At 37.9% G+C, this 14,623-nt stretch overlaps 1 protein-coding gene and 1 pseudogene across 1 annotated transcript in view; both read left to right on the top strand.

Annotated features, from left to right (window-relative positions):
- Positions 1-14,623, top strand: part of LOC135050755 (protocadherin-9-like) — a 1,419,038-nt gene that overhangs the window by 1,184,345 nt on the left and 220,070 nt on the right. The window lies entirely within an intron of this gene.
- Positions 7,795-7,913, top strand: LOC135051680 (5S ribosomal RNA; annotated as a pseudogene).

Genomic DNA, 14,623 nt, shown 5'->3' with positions numbered 1-14,623 from the left:
GTCATTTTTGGGATAATATTCTGCAGAAGAATGGATTGGGACAGTTTTTTAGTTTTGCAGGTGGGAGTCAAGGTCATTTTATCAAATTATTAAGTATCATAAACAGACGTAAAAATAAACCTGCATGCATTTTTATGCACCCCAAATTGATTTGAAGCATTTCATTTGCTGGAAAACACTTTCTTTTTTAAATTTTTACAATATTCTTACAAAATGCAAAAGTCAGCCATTTAACACCTTTCAAGAGCACTAAATACTGCACTTTGTTTTTGATGACTAATATACTTCTATAAAGTCATGGGGGTACAGTCTTTACTCACAAAATTTTTTACCCACATTCAACACTGCAAACATCATAGAAAATGACAGCATGAACACACATAGGTGCACACACACACACACACACACACAAATATATATATATATATACAGGTTGAGTCTCCCTTATCCAAAATGCTTGGGACCAGAGGTATTTTGGATATGGGATTTTTCCGTATTTTGGAATAATTGCATACCATAATGAGATATCATGGTGATGGGACCTAAATCTAAGCACAGAATGCATTTATGTTACATATACACCCTATACACACAGCCTGAAGGTCATTTTAGCCAATATTTTTTGTAACTGTGCATTAAACAAAGTGTCTCTACATTCACACAATTCATTTATGTTTCATATACACCTTATACACACAGCCTGAAGGTCATTTAATACAATATTTTTAATAACTTTGTGTATTAAACAAAGTTTGTGTACATTGAGCCATCAAAAAACAAAGGTTTCACTATCTCAATCTCACTCAAAAAAGTCTGTATTTCGGAATATTCCGTATTTCGGAATATTTGGATATGGGATACTCGACCTGTATAAGAAATAAATGCAGGCGGCACTCCACAAGCTTTATGAAAAGAAAAACAATGTCCTTTATTCCAATGGCATTTTGAGGTAAACCCATGTCTTCAGGGACAAACTTGTATACAAAATACCAAACATACAGATACATATATACCCACCCCCAAGTGGACAACTAGATGTGGATCAATCAATTGACTTATCAAGTAGATAAACAGAATGTACATTTTCTGGATGTTAATATTACGGTGAGGGAAGGTAAATTATCTACATCACTGTATGTTAAAGAGACAGATAGGAACTGTCTTTTACAAAATGACAGTTTCCATCCATTGGCATTGAGACAAGGTCTTCCCTACTCACAATTGTTACGAGTTAGGAGAATCACCTCAGACCCAGAAGACACATTAGAGGCTTTAGATAATATGATGGAATAATTTATAGATAGGGGATATGATAAGGGACTTTTGGAAAAAACTAAGGTAAAGGCTCTGAATACCCCTAGGGAGGATACATTGCTACCTAGTAAACATAAGAGAGATATTAAAGAAACACCCAATAAATGTTTTCCATGGGTCAACAAATATATAGTTGGTACAGATTTAACGACCAAGCAGGTTTAGAAATGGTGGCCTATAATAAACACTGATCATGATTTACCTTTACTACATAACAGTAGAATACTGCATAGCTATACTCGGGGCAGAAATATACGTGACCAAATAGTCAAATTGGATATAACTGATCTATGTAAGAAGAAATTTCTATCTCATTTTTTGAGAAAAATGGCAGGCTGTTATAGATGCCTAGGATGTGTAACCTGATATACACAAATATCGGGGCAGACATTTAGCCACCCACACACGGGAAAAATAATTAAAATCAAACATACTGTTACATGTACTACAACATACGTTGTTTATTATTATTATTATTATTACATTTTATTTATAAGGCGCCACATGTGTTTTGCAGCGCCGTACAAAGGACAGTACAGGGAGACAAAACATAGCATTACAGTAAATAAATAACAGAAAGAGTACAGGTAACAGAGCACCACATGTTCTCAAGACATAATACAGCTAAGATGTAAGTATTGATGGAGTGATCATCGTACTACTAGAGGCTGGTGGCAATAGATGGAGATGAGCCTTGACTAGCAGGATAAAGATGGTCGTTGAGTAGTGGAGAGTGGCGAGTGAAATGTGTCGAGACGAGTGCTTAGATAACAAGAGGAAAGAGGGCCCTGCTCTGAAGAGCTAACAATCTAGTGGGGAGGGGCGACAGACAGATGACAAGAGGTGCAGGCAAGTGGGAGGTAGCCTGATGGCAGTATTCAAGCAAAGCTGAGATGTTCACGGCATGAGGCAGGGGGGTGGAGGCACGGCTTCAGCACTGGGTTATACATGTTGATATGTCCATGTGGACTTACATATGTGGGAAAAACTCAACGGCAATTTAGGGAATGCATGGCCCTCCATAGAAGTGCCATTAAGCAAGCCCTTATTACAGGCACCAGTGACCAGCTGTTAGCTTGGCACTTTGCTCGAGCAAAAATCTTGTTGCAAAAAGAAAGTAGGTTGATATTCTCACTGGACACTGTGGCTCCAAAAGGTCTCAATGAGACATTGGGGCTACAGTGTTTTCTGTAGCTGTATTGTTATGGCCGATCTGGACTCTAAATATATGGTATTGTTATTTATCTATATAGGAATACTATTAGCCGGTTAATATATGTTTTTATTATGTATGTCTTTGTATTTATGTGGGTTGTTTATAGAAAACAGGCTATTCAAGTATGGTATTGTGACTACAATGTGAAACTTATTGTTTTATTATATGATATTGGATACAATTGTATATACGGGTTGCTAAGCAACCGGACTGCCTGTTTGGTCTCGCCTGACTGTCGCTGCCCAATGATGTTGTTCTCTCCCTGTGACGCATTATTTAGACGTGCGGGAGAGCCTCGGACGGCAGCGGCAGACAGGTGAGATTGAACCATATCTAATTGTCCACTTGGGGGTTGGTATATATGCATCTGTATGTTTGGTCTTTTGTATACACGTTTGTGACTGAAGACGGGGGTTTACCTAGAAACGTCATTGGAATAAAGGACGTTGTTATTCTTTTCATAAAGCCTGTGGCGTGCTGCCTACATTTATTTCTTATATTGGACTGTTTGGAGTTTAGGAAGGCACCCCAGCAAGATATGTTTCATACAGAAGGTGTGGCTAGTGGAGTGCCGGGCTATCTGGTCTCTCTCTCTATATATATATATATATATATACAGGTTGAGTCTCCCTTATCCAAAATGCCCGGGACCAGAGGTATTTTGGATATGGGATTTTTCCGTATTTTGGAATAATTGCATACCATAATGAGATATCATGGTGATGGGACCTAAATCTAAGCAAAGAATGCATTTATGTTTCATATACACCTGGGGGGTAATTCCAAGTTGATCGCAGCAGGATTTTTGATAGCAATTGGGCAAAACCATGTGCACTGCAGGGGGGCAGATATAACATGTGCAGAGAGAGTTAGATTTGGGTGGGTTATATTGTTTCTGTGCAGGGTAAATACTGGCTGCTTTATTTTTACACTGCAATTTAGATTGCAGATTGAACACACCCCACCCAAATCTAACTCTCTCTGCACATGTTATATCTGCCCCTCCTGCAGTGCACATGGTTTTGCCCAATTGCTAATAAAAATCCTGCTGCGATCAACTTGGAATTACCCCCCTTATACACACAGCCTGAAGGTCATTTTAGCCAATATTTTTTATAACTTTGTGCATTAAACAAAGTGTGTCTACATTCACACAATTCATTTATGTTTCATATACACCTTATACACACAGCCTGAAGGTCATTTAATACAATATTTTAATAACTTTGTGTATTAAACAAAGTTTGTGTACATTGAGCCATCAAAAAACAAAGGTTTCACTATCTCACTCTCACTCAAAAAAGTCCGTATTTCGGAATATTCCGTATTTCGGAATATTTGGATATGGGATACTCAACCTGTATATATAGACACACACTAGCTGTTCTACCTTTTCTTCGCACGAGAGGTTCTGATTTTCGTAAATCTATTGAGATGTAAATTTGAGACCACTTAATGTAAGTAAATATTAATTCATGGTTCTTGGCATTGCCTGAGGAGTACAAGTAACAGATACTGTAAAAATATACAGGACCATTTGTGTAGTTTATTAAATTCTACACACTGGAAATGCAATCCAAATTTTGATCTGATCATCCTTTTGTGCATTATCATTCATGTAATTCAAGCCATGCATTGTTAATGACATAATTATGCAAACAAGATGAACCACCTGCACTCCTAAATCACATTGCAGCCTAATCTCAGTGAAATTACACCCTTTATACTTTAAACACATCCAAATAGTTCAAAAAGTGATACTGGATTTCTGGCGCTGTGATACAATGTAAAATCCGGATGATTGCTTCTGTAACACTGAAACAACTCTTCATATAAACAGCTCCTGTTATAAACAGACTTACATTAGGGTTCTCACCCGCTGGCATGTAATGGTATTTTTAACCGAATTCCCAAATTATGGAATCGCAAACACAGATTGCAGTGCATATTAAAAAAGATATATAACTTACATCATACTTCTGTCATGAATTCACATAATGGTTTATGAATGGACAGAGGACATGGCGTGCATATTTCATTGGTTTTTCCCAGTATGCAGCCCGATATCTGACTCTAGCAAGCGCCGCTTATCATGAGACTCCCACTCTGTAACCTGCTTATATAAAGACTGTGTTTTATGCTTTTATATTAAATTCTTTCTTTCACTACATATTGGTGTTAGGACAACACCTCTCACTAAAGATCAAATAAACCATTATTTGAATTTGTGACAGAATTATGATGTAAATTATATTTCTTTTTTAATCTGCACTGCAATCTGTGTGTGCGATTCTGTAATTTGTGTTTGGGAATCCGTTTAATGACATAATTATGTCAACCCCCTTTTCATCCCTTAGGGGAGGTTTTTTACAATTCTAATTATGTAGTTTTTGCTATATCCCACCAGCAGAATACCTATGTTAAATTTCATTCTCCTAACATATAGGTAAGTAAGAGAATTTGTGATGAGTCAGGAAGTCAATGAGTGAGTGAATGCTTTTGCATTTTTGTAGTGTATTAAATTCTACACACTGGAGATACAATCCAAATGTTGATCCAATTGTCTGTTTGGGCATTATTGTTCAAACAAGGCATGCCATGCATTGGTAATAATGTTATTATGTAAACCCCCTTTTCACCCCCTTAGGGGAGGTTTATTAAAATTCTAATTATGTTGTTTTCCTATTTCCCACCTGAAGAATACCAATGTTAAATTTCAGCATCCCAACATATCAGGAAGTAAGAGAATTAGTGATGAGTCAGTCAGTGAGTGAGTGAGGTATTTTGCATGTATATTTATAGATATCAGGGCCATAAGTAAGTCTGTGCAGAGGGTGCACTGCACATAACACTGCAGGGTAGGTTTTACTGTTGGTGGCATTTGTTAATTATCTGTTTTAATTACTTTCACTTGCAGCTTCCCCCCTTTTTGAAGCCCAGTATCTAAACACCCTTGTCTCCTTCCCTGACCCTTTCTTTCGCTAATACCTATACAACATTCATAAACTCAACTTGAGATTTCTTTGTTCTTCACATGGGAGTTTCTGATTTTCATAGTGTTAAAAATTTGGTAAAACTATAGAGATGTAAATTTGAGACGTCTTAATGTAAGTAAATATTAATCCATGGTTCTTGGCATTACCGGAGGAGCACCCGTAGCAGATATGGTAAAATGTGACAGGACCATTTTTGTAGTTTATTACATTCTACACACTGGAGGTGCATTTCAAATTTTGATTTGATTGTTTGGGAGTTATTATTCACACAAAGCAAGCCACACATTTGTAATGATGTAATCATTTCAACCCCCTTTTCATCACCTTAGGAGAGGTTTAATAACATTCTAATTGCATAGTTTTTTCTATTTCCCACATGAAGAATACCTTTGTTAAATTTCAGTTTCCTAACTAGTGATGAGTGAGTGAGTGAGTGAGTGAGTGAGTGAGTGAGTGAGTGAGTGAGTTAGGGCTGCTGTTCTACCTGTTCTTCGCAAGGGGGTTTCTGATTTCCACGGTTACAAATATAAATTAGTGTAAAACATTTGGTAAATCTATAGAGATATGTAAAAGAGATAACTTTAAATAATCCCTTTTTGATATTCCTATATTCCTGTCTCTTTATTTGCTCAATAGTACTCTAACAAAACATCATTAATGCAATTCTCATTATGGCTTATAAAAAAATTAACATAATTCTATTTATATTAGATACTTTGTAGTACTTTTGCTATGATGTTTTGTATCAAATCGACACATATTAACACAAATCAGTCCAGGGCAGTGCATCAGATATTCTGTAATACTTGTGCTTTGATGTTATTTGTCAAATCGACACATACTAGCACAAATCAGTCCAGAGCAGTGTCCGTATAGGACTACGTTACTGGGCAATGATAATAACATTCTATCCGATACATGCACCTACTAGACTGCTAGGGGAGACGGAGACAAAGGATACTATTATTCAACACCGCCCACTAACTCGTGACCTATTGACGTCACTGCCCGGATAGGGTTTTATAACTCGCCGGACAGCACACCACTCTATACGGAGTGATCAAGCCCGTGATCGGGCGAAACCGGTCATCCGTTACGTACACCTCGCTTTCCGCAGCTGGTTCCTAGACCTACGGCTCACAATCCTCCCCGGACAGGTTCGATACCAGTAGTGTCATTAGACACCTCTGGTTGCATTTGACTTCAAGCTCTCCTGATTTACATCTTTTGCGCATTGTACTTAACCCTTATATAACTGGGGAGCCCATTAGACAGCGCTGTACGATTTAACATGACATAACATTTATGTTTGGGATTTGTTATTTCTGTACTATTTTATCTTTCCAAAAAAGCATTTTTATATATGCTATATATTTCCCACTAATGGGATTGGTATTACGTTAATGTTCAAGATAGGTAGTTTCAGCGTTACTCATCAGTATGCCTGTAGCTGTTAACATCACATATAATCTCTAATACTGATTCTATTATTGAGAGACCCAATCGTGGACTAAGAGATCATTGATACCCATGATATGAATGTGTATAGTCTTACAGAGGTATCGTAGGAATAATATCTCCACCTCCGCATTTACTAAATAGGACTTTATTAATATTTCATAAATCATGTGGCACCCTTATATATAATATCTTATTGCACTATTTTCTATCTTTCTTTTTTAAGTGCAAATTGGAGTTTATGCTGTGTGCATATTTATGTAGTTGAATCATCTTGATGCACTGATTTCTACATGCAAATTAAACTTTTACACCATGTGAGTGAGACCAAGAAGCAATAAAGCTATGTCAACTAATTAAATTGGAATACACTATGTTCTGTGTTCTTTTACTATCTTTTTAGTATCCATCTTCATGGAAGGTGGACTTTGATTTACTTGTCGTTTTTCCCATTGTGGGGATTTTATTGTGTAAGCATTTTATTATGTGTTTCTAGAAGTGACAAGTGGCGCCTCCTTTGCCTCACGTTTTATCTTGGTGCATATTGTTATTTGCTATTTATCTCTAGTATACTTATGTGTATTATCTATTCTTCTTTTGGCACTGTAACTTTCTCCTCTCTATTCGTGGACTCTCACCAATGATCCGGAGTAGTGACATGGCCAATTTAAATATTTCATTTCATCTCTGCCTAATGTTGGCAGCAGATCCACCTTTATGCTTATTTCCCACTTTATCTTATCCATCAAATTTCCCGATAGTGATCTCTCATTAGTGATCCAGGGAGTTGATGCGTCCTAACAGTCTATAATCTACTATCATACCACACTGAAGACACCCAATACCATCCGATCTTGGAAGCTAAACAGTGTTGGGCTTGGTCAGTACCTGGATTGAGGACCACCAGGGAATACTGAGTTTAGTAGAATAATTTATTTAACCCCAAACTCCTTGCCCAACACTGACAACAGAATCACTGCTCTTATCTTCCTTTAATCTCTCTTTTCATTTCAGTTTCCTGTCTTTATATCTGGCACAACCTAATAACAATATATATATAATAGGAGCGCTGTGAGAATGAAAGGGTTAAGGGTGAGAAATAAATAAAATAAAAAAATGAATACCAGTGTGTTTACAACTCTTTTTTGAAATTTTATATTATTGTCCGGAATTGATTTGTAATGCAAGACATTTAGGATTCCAATTTCATGCCTCAGGGTTTTTAACAGCAGGTAATATTGGCTGAGCTGTCCCTACCTATACCTTGCTGGTGTGATCAGTTTCACTTCCTTGGCTGGTCTCAATAGTATCGCTTGTCTATGCTTCAGTGTAGCAGTGTAGCACGATCATGGCAGCGGGTCACTTCTGGTCAAGGCAGTGGGTCACTTCCGTTCACGGGGTCAAACGCATTTCGTGCTTAGGCACTTATTCGATCCCAGCCGCTGTATACTCCTGCTGCTAACCGTGGCTCCCCCTGCAGTGGGGAGTCTGCGTCTCCGGCCATGGAACGTATTTTTCACCGCACAGGCTTGTTAAACAAGCCACCTAATACCCATTTATGAGTACGAGCCTATCTACCTGAATTGTAGTTTCTACTCCTATTACCAGTTTGCGGAATTGGTGGTTTTGGTTCTCATAATCCTATTAAGGAGTTTATTTTGGTTATTATTCCTCCTGATATATATTTTTTGAGACCAAAGGTTTTTATACTACATGTTGTTTGTTTGTTGCTTCTAATTTTGGATACCAGATTTTAACCATTGTCATTAAAAGTCATGTTTTAATATGTCTATCATATCCTGATCATTGTTAATCAGTCTTAAGAGTGCACCCACAAAAGAGTCTTACTTTTTTCTATTTAAAATCTATAGAGATGTAAAGTCTTAATGTAAGTAAATATTAATCCATGTTTCTTGGTGTTACCCGATGAGCACCTGTAGCAGGAACGGTAAAAAGTGACAGGACCATTTTTGTTGGTTAATAAATTGTACACACTGGAGGTTCAATCCAAATTTTGATCTGATTGTCCATTTGGGCATGATCATTCATGTAATGCAAGACATGCATCATTATTGATGTCATTATTTCAACCCTCTTTTCATTCCCTTAGGAGAGTTTTATTATTGTAGTTTTCCTGTTTCCCACCTGAAGAATACCTATGCTACTGTAACTTTCTGCATCCTAACATATCAGGAAGTAAGAGAATTAGCGATGAGTCAGTCAGTTAGTGAGTGAGTGAGGGCTTTTGCATGTATATATGATGTGTCCACTTACATATTTGCTATTTTGCTCAATTTGGCAAAACACGGCTAAGCTGTTTTTTACGAGTAATGAGCCAATGGAATTGCTTGCCATAATAGAATATGTATAAAGTAATATATTAAAGAAGCAAATTAAGAAAAATCACAATGCATGGCTAAATCTCTGAGTCTATGTCATGCAAAACCACGCCATATATGGTCGTATATAGCAAAGATGTATGTGGACACATCAGTATATAAATATATATATATATATATATACACAGTATATATATATATATATGTAATGTGGGAAGGGGCATCATAGCATGGGTTTTCCTGGGATCTGGTGCATGCCCCTTCCCCATGAGGCATGCACCTTATGTGCCTATTTGAAATATTGTGGTGGGGGGACCAATTCTCTCTCTGCCACGGGGCATCAAAAAGTTTAGTTACAGATCTTTTATATATACATTTATCTATCTATCTATCTATCTATCTGCATTTAACTCTCTCAAGTAAATAGGGTAGAGCAAGTCCTGAGCACTCTGTAAGCCTAATTTTGTTTGATGCCCTGGGGTAGCATTGGTGCCACACCTTGACTCCCATTATAGATGTTTCGCTGGATAGGATTTTCACATTCGATTCACCCACAAAATATAATCTTGGTATTCTCTTCACTTTTAAGACTTTCCATTTGTCTGTGTCTTCCCCTTTAACTACTGTACTTGAATTCTAAAAAGATTTATACAAATCTAGAGTAAAAAGTGCAGAAATAGGTGCTCCATACTATATTGCTAGATTAACAGCAGGTTTTGGTACTGCCACTTGGAAAAGACTTCGGAAATAACTGTGTACCTGTCAGTTATTTCTAGATGATAATATATTATTTATTGTGTTTCTAGTGTCTGCTTTTGTTTTTCAGAATCACTGGATCAGGTTATGTGTTTAAGTTTTCAATTATTTCCACTGTAGTTTATGTGCATAAGCTCTGAATGGGTCCTTGTTTGTTGTCCTGGTTCAGTTCCATATTGTCTAGTTCTACTAGCAGTACAGTCACCTTTTGTACTCACCACTTCTACTCTCTACATTAACAGTAACATTCAGTTAAAAAATGGACTCTTCAGATAAGCAAAAGGCCTAATCTTATTGTATATTGTTATTCAAATTCTTTGCATTTTTCATTCAAATCAAAGTCAGATGTTTCAAATTGATTCATACAGTACATTTATTTCACTTTTCACCTAATTACTGCTTTCTGTAATTCTGGATTTAATTTACTTCTAAAACAGCAAACTCTCTACTAACATAGTTTTAAAGTTTTAATTATTTTTTTGTTGTTATATCTTGGACCATAGATACAGATAGATTTACATTTTAGTGTTGTGTGTTTTAGAACTAATAGTTTCACATATTTGTTTATTTTAACAATTTTGTAGTGATTTTCCAAATGTTTGAAGTTTTTTATTTTACTCAATCACTAGCATTGCTGCTGGGATCCACAGGAGATAGATAGAGGATTTTCACTCCAAACTACTGAATTTACTAAAGTTTGTTTAAACTAAGCTCTTTATTGATCTATTATGGTCCCCAAAAGGCTGACTTACTACAAACTGGCCCCAAAACACAATGCATTTACAGTGCTACATAGATATCTTGGTTGCAGCCCTGTTCTTTGCTTCATTCTTTTTGTAAAAAAAAACTGAAAAAAAGTGTGTGTGTGTGTGTGTGTGTGTGTGTGTGTGTGTGTGTATGTGTGTGTGTGTGTGTGTGTGCGCGCATGTGCACATGCAGAGCTTGCTCTAGACCTTTTTGCATCCAGGGTGAAAGTTTATTTTTTTTCCCATGCAAGTCAGGGTTAGTGCACACCTCTGACGCATGGCAAAAATAGGAGTGTGGGTATGCATGACAAAAAATGAATTAGCTGTACATACAAAAGAAGTTAAAAAATTCGAAAAAGTTTATTTTAAAAATTCAAATCCATAAAAAAGAACACCAAACAGTATCCAATAGATACTGTCCTAGACCATCAAATAAATAAAGTAATGATGGATGACTGCAATCCTTGTATCCTGATAAACAAAGTGTCACAGTGCCCAGTAAATGTAAACATGTTTTGGATCAGCAGGAGCTTTCCTCAGGACATGCGGGCACTGTGAGGCCTCATGCTATTTAGCTAGGCAATGACCAATAGGGGGCACAGGAAGTGACATTGTGAATAATTATCTATTTATGAAAAAACATACATCAAAACAATTTGGCACAGATCAAATACTTATTCATTTATGTAACTCCCACCTTTCTGTGGGATACAGTTAGTAAAATTAAGTTTATTTTACAAAAACATATGTAGGAATTAATCTCAGAAATGCAGGGCCAGACCGGAAATGTGTAGAAAAATCTCCAAAGCACTATTTAAAGAATAGAATTATGCCTATGGCTCCCCAGGAAAAAGATAACCAGTAACCAGTGTCCCTTGGGTCCAATGAATGCAATGATTTGATGTTTTAACACGGTGTCAAGCAGGCAGTGCTGCTTGCATTCCACAGCAGCATTTCCTGCATTCCACAGCAGCGATGCCTGTGTTCCATGCACCACTTCTGGGACATTTATGGTCCGGCATAATCTACATCATGCAGGCAGTGACGCTTGCATTCCAGATAACACTTCCAGGGAGCTCACTTGCAAATTCAGAGCCACTTGCGTTCGACTTCAAATTAGGAAATTGTTGATGCAAAATTCACGGCTCACGTTGGGATGGCAACAAGGATTCTTCCCAAGATCGACTACGTTCTAACACAAAAGACCTATGGGCAGAATAACACACTATTGGCATTATGCCACACACTGTAATGCCCATGACACATTATTCCACACACCATAATACCCATAACACATTATGCCATGCTTTATAGTGCCCATTACGCATTATGCCACACACTGTAATGCCCATGAAACATTATGCCACACACCATATTGCCCATTTTCATTATGCCACACACCGTATTGCCCATTATGCATTATGCCACACATCGTAAAGCCCATTACACATTATGCCACACACCGTAATGCTCATTACACGTTATGCCATGCACCGTAATGCCTGTTACAACTTATGCCACACACCATAATAACCATTCCATATTAGGATACACACAATAACACCCATTACACATTATGCCACACATCGTAATGCCCATTTCATATTATGCCATGCACAGTAATGCCCATTACATGTTATGCCACATACAGTTATGCACATGACATAATTTTATCCACCACACACAATAATGTCCCTTACAAATTATGCTCCACAGTAAGGCTTCTAATTACTTTTAAATTATCTGCTCTTTGTGAGCGATATAATGCTCATTTCCTAGGATTTCCTGCTATGGGATCCAGGCTCGTTGCCAGGGATCTACTGCTCATTGCCAGGGGTCTCATGCTCATTTCCAAGGGTTTCCTGCTTATTGTCAATGTTTTCATGCTCTGGGTTCCATGCTAGTTGCCAGGGGTTTCTGTTCATTGCCAGGGGGTTCATGCTCATTGCCAGGGGTCTCATGATCGTTGCCATGGGTTTCCTGCTCATTGCCATAGGGTTTTCTGCTCATTCACATGAGGTTTATGTGCCACCCACACACTGCACCCTGACTGTAGCAGGTGCCATGAGATGCGTGGGCTCCCACTGCAGCCGACACCATTTAGGGAGACAGTCGGATGCTAGAGGTCCCACTTGACTGCTAGCATCTGTCTCCCTGCTCTCCTCCAGACACTAGAAGTCAAGTGGGACCTCTAGTGTCTGACTGTCTCCCTCAATGGTGTTGGCTGCAACAAGCACCCATGCATCCCATGGTAGCCACCTCAGGCAGCATCATCCTGGGCACCCATCCTGCTTGCACACACCTAAGACTGCTCGTGTGTGTGTGTGTGTGTATCTCCACAAAAGTGTAACCAACACTAGTGCTTGTAGCCTAGACTGATACTAGTAAAATCTGGAGGGGTGGGCATAAGAGTCCTCCAAACTAACAGTAGGCTTGTGCCATTACAGTAGAGGTGTCCCCATCATAGTGCCAACCAGCTCTAGGCCAAGAAGCACAGAGCTGTATTCCCTGAAGAGATCAGGCTTGCAAATAAAATGCACCCCAAAGGAGTACTATTGACATACTGATAGCAGTAGAGCTATTCCCAACACTCCTGTGTAGTAGATATTGAGTTAGTATTCATAGATAAATGTTTAAAAATATCTTTACTGCTATAATACAGGCTTTAAAGGCTTCCATGGCATTCTGGCACATAAATAATCATATGTGCCATCAAACACTGGCACCCACGGCCTGCTGGGGTTTGAATTTAACTTCTAAAAAATAATAAACTATTGATGATGATGATGATGATGACATCCATATAAACACTGAATGTTAAAGTATTTTATTGAAAAAACTCACCCCGCTGTACCCTCTTTTACCTATTTACCACTAACATAAATTTAGTGATAGCATCCTCTTTGATTAAGGCAGCATCCATGTCATGGATTGCAAAAAACAAACCCACATCAAAAAGCATACTTTTCTCCTAAGAGACACTGGTGTAAATGACAGGCATAGAGCCTGACAATCCTCTTCAACTGAATGGATGTGCTCTGATTGGACAGAGCATGAGAACAGCCTATTTAATTGGTTATTAGCAACACACAAACTTGGGGTTCTAGCAAGAATGTAATTTCTTATTCTCCTGGCAAGTATGTGGGTTTCCCACACTTTTGTCTCCTGATTTTTATCCTACTAGCCTAGACTTTAATTGTTAATTCTGGCTACACATTTGGGGGGAAACCCTTACACTATTAAAAAAAATTGTTGATCTATGCAGTGCTTTAGACAAATACTCCTTTCAGAGTCAACCTTTCAGTTTTGGTGGCATTTTTGTGATGGTTTTGCTGTGGTTAACTGCCGCTTAATAAATCTGATTCTTTAAATCTCAATGGTTGTTTGTGGCCAAGGGATTTGGCAGTGCTAAACTGGTACATTTTGCGAAACTTCCAGTTAAACATAGAAAGCCCAGTGGTTCTGCAAATATGATATTAGTAAATTTACAGTACCTCCTGGCGTGTTGTCGAAAAGATGTGTCCCGAAACATTTGCTGCCTCTGACTTCTGTGATTTCAATCTTAAAACAAAAGTTTTACCCATGCCACACTGTCTGTTCTGTCCATTAACACAGCATATCAGGCACCAGAAGATCAACTGATAATGCAGCTATTACAGTAATCTGCATAACAATATATCTTTACAGTGGTGTAATTCCCAGAGAAATCAGAGACAGTCACCTCTTTGTGCCAGTCTGAAAGTGGCACCTAGGGGTAGGATTGCAATCAGGAGAGTTTAAGGCCCTTACAATGGAATT

Source organism: Pseudophryne corroboree, chromosome 2 (genome assembly GCF_028390025.1).
Source record: "Pseudophryne corroboree isolate aPseCor3 chromosome 2, aPseCor3.hap2, whole genome shotgun sequence".
Lineage (NCBI taxonomy): Eukaryota > Metazoa > Chordata > Amphibia > Anura > Myobatrachidae > Pseudophryne > Pseudophryne corroboree.
This window is presented reverse-complemented; position numbering and strand designations above follow the sequence as displayed.